The sequence below is a fragment of the Cupressus sempervirens genome, chromosome 4 (genome assembly GCF_028749045.1).
Source record: "Cupressus sempervirens isolate cs-2001-9-10 chromosome 4, ASM2874904v1, whole genome shotgun sequence".
NCBI classification, from domain to species: domain Eukaryota; kingdom Viridiplantae; phylum Streptophyta; class Pinopsida; order Cupressales; family Cupressaceae; genus Cupressus; species Cupressus sempervirens.
The window spans coordinates 257,997,172-258,005,194 of NC_143121.1; the positions used below are offsets into that span (position 1 = coordinate 257,997,172).

Consider the following 8,023-nt stretch of genomic DNA (forward strand, 5'->3'; position numbering starts at 1 on the left):
ATTTTTGTGGTTTGTAATAGATTGAACATATCACATGATACAATAATTAATATAAGCAGTTTTATAAGTGACAATCATCTAGATAATTTTCAGTTAAAAACTGAAAAAAATTCAAATTGTTTCATTTAATTGTACCTTTTAATAGATTGAATTAAATAAATATTAAACATCTTCATGTGTTTAAGAACGAAGTCTTCAGGTGTTTTGATATTTGTAGCTGAGTTTTGAGATATCGTAACTATATTTGTCCTCTTCTCTCCGATGATTGGTGATGGAGCTTATCTGAAGTATGATTCAAAAATTGTAATTAGTGCTTTTAAAATCTCAGCTACAAAATTTTCAATATGTTTGCAAGGATAATGATTTCATGTTTGTAGCTTATGTAGGAACATGATAATTATTCTACCCAAGGTTTTAGGGACCAAAGACTTTTTTGTTCTCTTCTATTGTCATTATTTTTGTAACAGATTCACTCTTGTTTACAGGTGACTGTAGGACATTGTAATATTTCTAAACCTCATAGCTAGAATCCAATTGAGCATTGCAAATGGACAAGGTGAATACTTTTCTTGCTTATTTGATTTCAAATTTTAGTAAATCTACAAATTGCAATTACTCTATACATTGTCAAGTTATGAACACATTACATCCTAGTTATCAAGATGTAATGCTTTTGAATTTCCCCTTGTGAGATAAATATATTAAACTGATATTATTGATATGGCTTTGGCTAATAAGTTTCATTTGGAAAGATTTGGTTTACTACCAAACTTTTTACAAGGGTATTTTCAAGAATAAAAGTTTTGAACAGTAAATAAGTTGAATGAAAAGAAGTCACTTCATTTGAATATGCTTTTGTAAGATATATATATTAAAATGATATTATTAATATGACTTTGGTTAATAAGTTTCATCTGCAAAGATTTGGTTTACTTCCAAAATTTTCATAGAGTTTTGAATCAAGATTAGAAGTTTTGAATAATGAATAAGTTAAATGAGAAGAATTGGCATTGCAAGATTCCAAAGGGGAATTTCATGCCAAATTGATGTGAAGTGGTTGTGAATCTTTTCAACTAATTGACCTTTTTACAAGTAGCTGAACTAACGAATAGTTCATTTATGTAGATACACTCCTGTCCTACCAGAATCACACCATTTTGTCATGTAAAGAATCTAATCATCTCTTGGTTTATTATTGTGTGGGAAAATGTAAAATCTTACCAAATAATATAGTGCTAATTGTAACTGAAAGGTATATTAATAAGAATGAGTTTATTTTAGCATACACTTGATTTTTACATTGAAGTTGGAATTTTGACTTCAAGTTTTTTCTGTCCACCAAAAAATCTCTCCCTGCTATCCTCATAGAATTCCAAGAATGACTTCTAGTATGAATTTCCTTAGTATCACATTGATATGAGCATGACACAGTTTAAAGTTTGGGTTAAATGGGTGCTTCTCTTATTCTTGTTTTCATGATAAATATTTGGCCATGAAGCATTTATAAATATATAATAAATGGAGCAGTGACTTTAATTGTGTTGTTTTTAAATATCTCCCTTTTGTAATGTTAAGAATCTAGTTGTCTCAACATCAATCATCGTGTGAAAAAAAATTATCGAAGTCTTTTACAATGCTATAGTGATACTTGTAGCCTAAAGTTATGATTATGAGAATGAACTTATTGGCATGCTCTTTTGTTTCCACATTTTGCTTTGGTTTTTTGACTAAAATGTATTTTATGTCTACCAACAAAACTCTTGATGCTGTCCTCATAGAAATCCAGAGAAGATGTTTGGAATGACTCACTAGTATCAGTGTACAAGCATGACAAAGTTTAGTCTGGGTAGAGCAAGACACTTCATTTTTTCATGTAAATATCTAATGGATTGTATTCACATATTTGAGTGGAGACTTATTTATATATCAAAGAATTTTGTCTTCCTCTTCTATTCAGTTGTAAACTTTCACATTTATTTGAACTTCATTTTGAGGGGACTTGATATTTCTGAAAAAGTCATTGATATGATTATTCTTCACCATGGTCAAACTAACATTCATGAACATTGGTCATTTTCACTTTATTCCAAAGTTCAATAAAAATTTATAATTACTATATTGGGTTTCTTTCTACAGCTAGAACGAGCTTGGAAATATGGCTTCCACGGAAGAAATGAGGCTGTTTGTTAAGATATTGGAGGTGGTTATAACTTATTAGCATCCAATGCTTCAACTTGCTATTAGGAATGACTGATTTATTAAATTATTTATTTGTGATGCTTGTAATCAACAAAGGCCCACAGTTTGTAAGACCTATTTGATTGTTTTATTTGTTTTAGGAGGAAGACCTTGTATGGTATTCAAAGGTGCCAGATCCCAAACCTGAGCCAACGATGGAAATAGAAGTAAGTTTCATATATGGTTGTATGAAAAATCTACATCTTATGTTTTATACACAAGATAACTTAATACTTGTGTATTCTAAATTCTTTCATTTAGATCAATTCTCTCTCTTTTATTTATACACTTTTTTCAACATTAATCATATATATTAAATTCTTCAAATTATGATGGCTAGCTCTACTTACTCTATACAACTTATGATGGCTATATATTGTTTCAGTTCAATACTATTTTGGTGTTTGTAAGTGAGGTTTTGATCGATAGTTTGTAGCACCTCATTTTCCCATTGTAGGAAGCTACATTGCCAGTGATGGATATCAATGAGGAAGCTAGTTTGGTACAGAAGTGAACTTTAATGGAATTTCTAGACCAAGATGTAAATTTATTCTTTGCTCTCCTCTCATTTCATCTCATCAACCTTTTAAAAGATTTACCAGTCAAATGTACTATGGTAGAAGCCATTAATGCATGACATAGCCTTTTAACATGTTTGTGGCAACATTTTACAGGTGGGGCAAGGTGTGTACATGGACAAGATTAGAGGCATGATCAGTCAAGGTTTCCATCGCCTGCTTATAGACATGGCTGATCTAAGGAATTTCAGCCATGATTTAGCTCGCAGGGTGATAAGGAGTCCCAATGAGTACATTAAGCCCTTATTTGATGCACTAGGGGAGGTTACAAGAAATGTGGATCCCAAGTATCTATAGGAAGACCAAAAAATTCAAGTTAGTTTTGAAGGTCATTTTGGCTTTCACAAGCTTACACCTTAGGAGCTCTTTTCTCCATTTCTTCGCACCATGGTTGGCATTGAGGGTATTGTCACTAAATGTATGTATATATTGCCAAAGGCATGATCCCCCTATTTAAATTAGTTTGAAAATGCTTGATAGATTGATGAACATCAGATGCCCTTTATTATCCTTATCTGTTGGTTATGACTATATACATTGTTATGTAAAGAAATTATACTTTTGAGTGAATAGTAAAAAAAGGTGTTAAAACAAAAAATAGAGTTCACTTATAATTGTGTTAAAAGATTGCAGTTCTAGATACTAGGGTATGAGAAGGATGTTTAAAACATTGCATTCCATCTTTTTATTTTGTCTATTTTATGTTGTTGAATTTGTGACTAGATGAAGAAAACTTCTGATTACTGTTAGGTTGTGTGATAATTTCCTTGCACATGATTTGGTGTCTTAAATTGTTTTACCTCACCCCAGGGATTCTACAATGTATGATTAACTACTTTCTTAACATAACAACATCACTAGATTTTTGATATGTTCTCATTTGGTTCAATTGTCAAGGCAAACTTTTTAGCTGAGTTCTTGTTGTAGGATTGTAGGTTTTTTACCTATTTAATTTTGTGACTAAGATCACTTCTTTCGGGGCATTTATGTGATAGAAGTTGCCTATTTATGACCAATAGGTTCTTTAGTAAGCTCAAAGTTTGTTAAAAGTCTCCATTATTGCCCTATCAGTAGAGAATTTCAAGCTCATGAATATCGAGATATAACATCAACAACTGGCCTACCCACAAGTTCTGTTTATCCTACACGAGAAAGTATTCCATACATTTTTGCCATAATATTTCTAGTGTTTTTTCACAAGGTAATATTTTCTGTAGCAGCTATTGATTGCATACAATTTTAAGGGATTAATACAAGTTAATTTTCCAATGTTATGACAAGATGATCAAGGGAATCTCTTAGTCACTGAGTTTGGTTTGTGTAAGTATAGAGACCATCAATCAATATCCATACAAGAAGTACCTTAGAACTCTACTCCTGGTTACATACCTAGATCAATAGATATTATTGTAGAGGATGACCTGTTGACACTTGCAAGCCTGGAGATCATATAACAGTGGTGGGAATTTACAAGGCAATTCCTGGCAAAAGCAAAGGTAGTGGCAATGGTGTCTTTAGGTACCTTGACTTTTGAATAATCAATCATAAGTGGCACAATTCATTCATGGTAGCCCCTTTTTGGTTTGGAACCTTTTTCCAATTTAGGCATGTTTGACATATTTAGCATTCCATTCAATGTAGGACTGTTATTGTTGCCAATAATGTGTTTAAGCTCAATAAAGAGATAAATACCCCTATTTTTACAGGTGATGACATAAAAACCATCAAGAAAATAGGAAATAAGTAGGATACATTTAGTCTACTAGAAGAATCACTTGCACCTTCAATCTATGGGCATACTTGGATAAAGAAAGTTGTTGTATTGCAGCCACTAGGGGGTGTTGAGAAGAATCTGAAGAATGGAACTCATTTGAGAGGGTAAAACCCTTAATTTCATATTTTCCATATACTTCTCTTTCTAATGGTTGTTGAGCTTATGCAACTCTGTCAATTTTGTTGCACGGATATAAAAATGGTGACGGTTGGTGATCCTTCTGTTGCCAAATCCCAACTCTTGAGAGCCATCATGAATATTGCTCCCCTGGCAATATCAACTACAGGATGAGGGTCTTCTAGTGTTGGTTTGACAGTCGCTGTCACCTCTGACCAAGAGATAGGTAATTAGTTTTTAGAGATTTTGATTTTATGTATGTGCTTGACTATTATCTATACGTTTGTTGCTGTTAAGAGACCTAGTTTGTCATGGCCATATGCTTTGATGATGACCAATTTGACATTATTTCATTGGTCAAAGACTAGATGATTTTGTAAAAATATTTGTTTGTTCTTGGCTAATTAGTTTAAATTAATTCAGGGGAACGTAGGCTGGAAGCTGGAGCAATGGTTTTAGCAAATTGTGATGTTTGCATTGATGAATTTGATAAGATGAGTGATCAAGACCGTGTGTCTATACATGAGGTTATGGAGCAACATATAGTAACAACCATTGTCACCTCAGATCACTCTCAATGCTGCCTTCATCTTGAATTGGAGTTCAACTTGACTTCATTACTTTATCTTAAAATATAATGCTTCCCTCAAGGTTCAAATTCTACAAGAGAGCTAGAAATGCTCCTCACAGAGGTTGATTTCAGCTTAGAGCTAGAAATGAGCAAACAACTTTAGATAAACCTTCCACATTCTGCCTATAAAATCTTCACCTCTTTGTTGAAACATGAAAGTTTCATGTTTCCATTTTTAAAACTTGAACTATAAACTCAAAATTTGTTGTTTTAACTTCAAATCTCTATACTTTAAATTTTCCTCTTATTCCTTAGGTGGATTCTAGTGATGGAGCTGGAAATGGTTGAGGAGAAAGACTAGAATTTCATACACAAGCTCAAAATGCAATACTAAGGTTAGAAATTGGACAAGGAGCTGGAAGTGGGCTCTCAAGGAGGTTGGAATTTAGAAGAGGAGTTGGAAATGCTTCTTAGCTTGATCAAATTTCAAGAAATGAGCTAGAAATGTGGAAGGTTTTTGCCTAAGACATTCATTTGTCTTGAACTTAACTTATTTTTTCAATTGAATGTGCAAGAATCCTTAAGCATTCCCTTGTTCTTTATAAGATTCTTAAACACTTTTGTCATTAACATTTGCATCTTTCTATCCCACTTGACTTACAAAATGAAGGAATTTCCACTGCTACTCATGCTTTTAGTTTGACTTGGTTCACGATTTCTACATTTCCATGACCCACCTTGATGACTCTCTTGTCAGTGTCTCCACGACACTTTGTGGGCAACTTGTTAACAACTTCCTTCATGATTTGCTTGATACTTTCTACCATTTTCTTCCAATCCTTGATGAATCTTAGAATGTGGGTTAATGACTCACTCACTTCCTAAGGAGAGGACCTAGAGGCCAATAAAGGCCAAAGCAACTACCACAATTAAGCCTAAAATGACAGACCAATAAGCAAGCGATGGGGTCCCCATTTGTAATGGGGAAATATATGAAAAGTTCACAACACTACTATTATACATACATGCTCTTCCCTTACCTTTCTATTTATCATTGTACTGGCTTAGCAATTAATCTTCTCAGGTTCACCCCATGCTTCAATTAAGCCCACTTTTTTTTTTGTTCTCTTTTCCCCATGAATATAGCTATTTTTATTCATTCCCTTGCTATTGTACCTGCTATACATTCTACTACTTTTAATCTATTTCTAGTTATTTTTGCTAGACATTGGTATAATTTCTTTCTTTAGTTGGCATCATCAATATTTGAGTTGCTTGGGAAATAAACTTGTCTTTCAAATGGGTTTCACTGTTGCTTATTTCACACTGTGATGCACACCCAAATCATTTGCAATTTTGTAGTAATGAGCAATTTTATGTAGTTTCGTGATGGTTAAGCCTATCAATTGAATAATTATTTTTCTTTTTTAATGTGCAGCTAACATTCTTGCAAAGCATCAACCTCAAGTGACATATGTACAAGGTACACATGGTGCCTCTTAGAGATCTGAATAGGCCTCAATAGTGATGTAAAATATGCATATTAGAACCAGTGATGTAAATACTATCTTTCTGTATGTAGGCTCAATATAGGCTACAGCTTGATCCTACTGTTGAAGAGGTAAAGAAGCTTTGTTTGTTAATTATTTGTTTGAGTATTAATCCAAATAGATACATATGCCCCTTTATACGTTAATTTTTTGTTTGAGTATATATAATATATTTCTTGACAATGTCTTTGGTTGATGTGTAGCATCAATACTTGGGTTCTGGTATTTCTTCTACAGTGACAATGAAGGATTGTATATTACTTGTGGCTTGTGGAGCAGATGAGATTCTTCCTCAAAGTGTTGAATTTCTAGCTGATATCTTCATTTCATGTCTCACAACACCTATTAAAATTGCATTGTGATGGTAGTATCCTATTCTCATACCTCTAATCATCTCATTCTTTTTACACATGATTGGGAAACTGCAATTTGTGATGCGCTAATAGCTAGCTCCTTTGTTGGGTACAACAACTGGACATATTAGGGAGTGAATTAATAGCATGGTTTTTGGTATAGAATCAATTTAATATAGAGTTTGGGTAATGACTATTTATCTATCTTGTATCTTAAATTATTCTCATTTTCCTCAAATATGTGTCACAATGGATATAGTTTTTACATGTATCATAATATTGAAACGATTCTCTGAGGTAGGGAAAAGTTGTTTACTATGCAAAAATAACTCACTTATAATGGAATGGAACTTAAAAACATTGGGATACTAAAATTAGTGATCCTTTTATTCCCGTCGCATTGGGAAATTTTTGGTTTTTGCAATGTACGTTACTAGTTTTTGGTTTTTGTTTGCTAAACATGATTACATATTTATCTAAAAAGACATAAAGAATTACCAAAATGCCCATATTTGAAGAGGTACATTTATATTATGTCACTTCCCAACTGTTAAATTTACTATTATGCTCAATATGCCATTCTTGTTATATAACACTTTGAATAGTTTTCGTTAGCATTTGAATGCTCTTTTGAGATTAATTATTGCAAGCATATGAATAATTATTTTAATTGATTTTAGGTCCTTCCTAATTGTTGTAAGGTTTTGTGAAATTCAAATTGCTTCTTGTGTTGCATGATTTGTGATAGAGCATATTTAATGTCATTAAATTACATCAAGTTGAAATCTCATTTGATAATAAAGAGTCAACTTTGTGAGCGTACTCAAATAGTTGACTTGGTG

General features: G+C 32.6%; 1 pseudogene; it reads left to right on the top strand.

Moving 5' to 3' along the window:
• Positions 1-2,713: 2,713 nt before the first annotated feature.
• Positions 2,714-7,190, top strand: LOC149560969 (DNA replication licensing factor MCM3 homolog 1-like; annotated as a pseudogene).
• Positions 7,191-8,023: the final 833 nt, after the last annotated feature.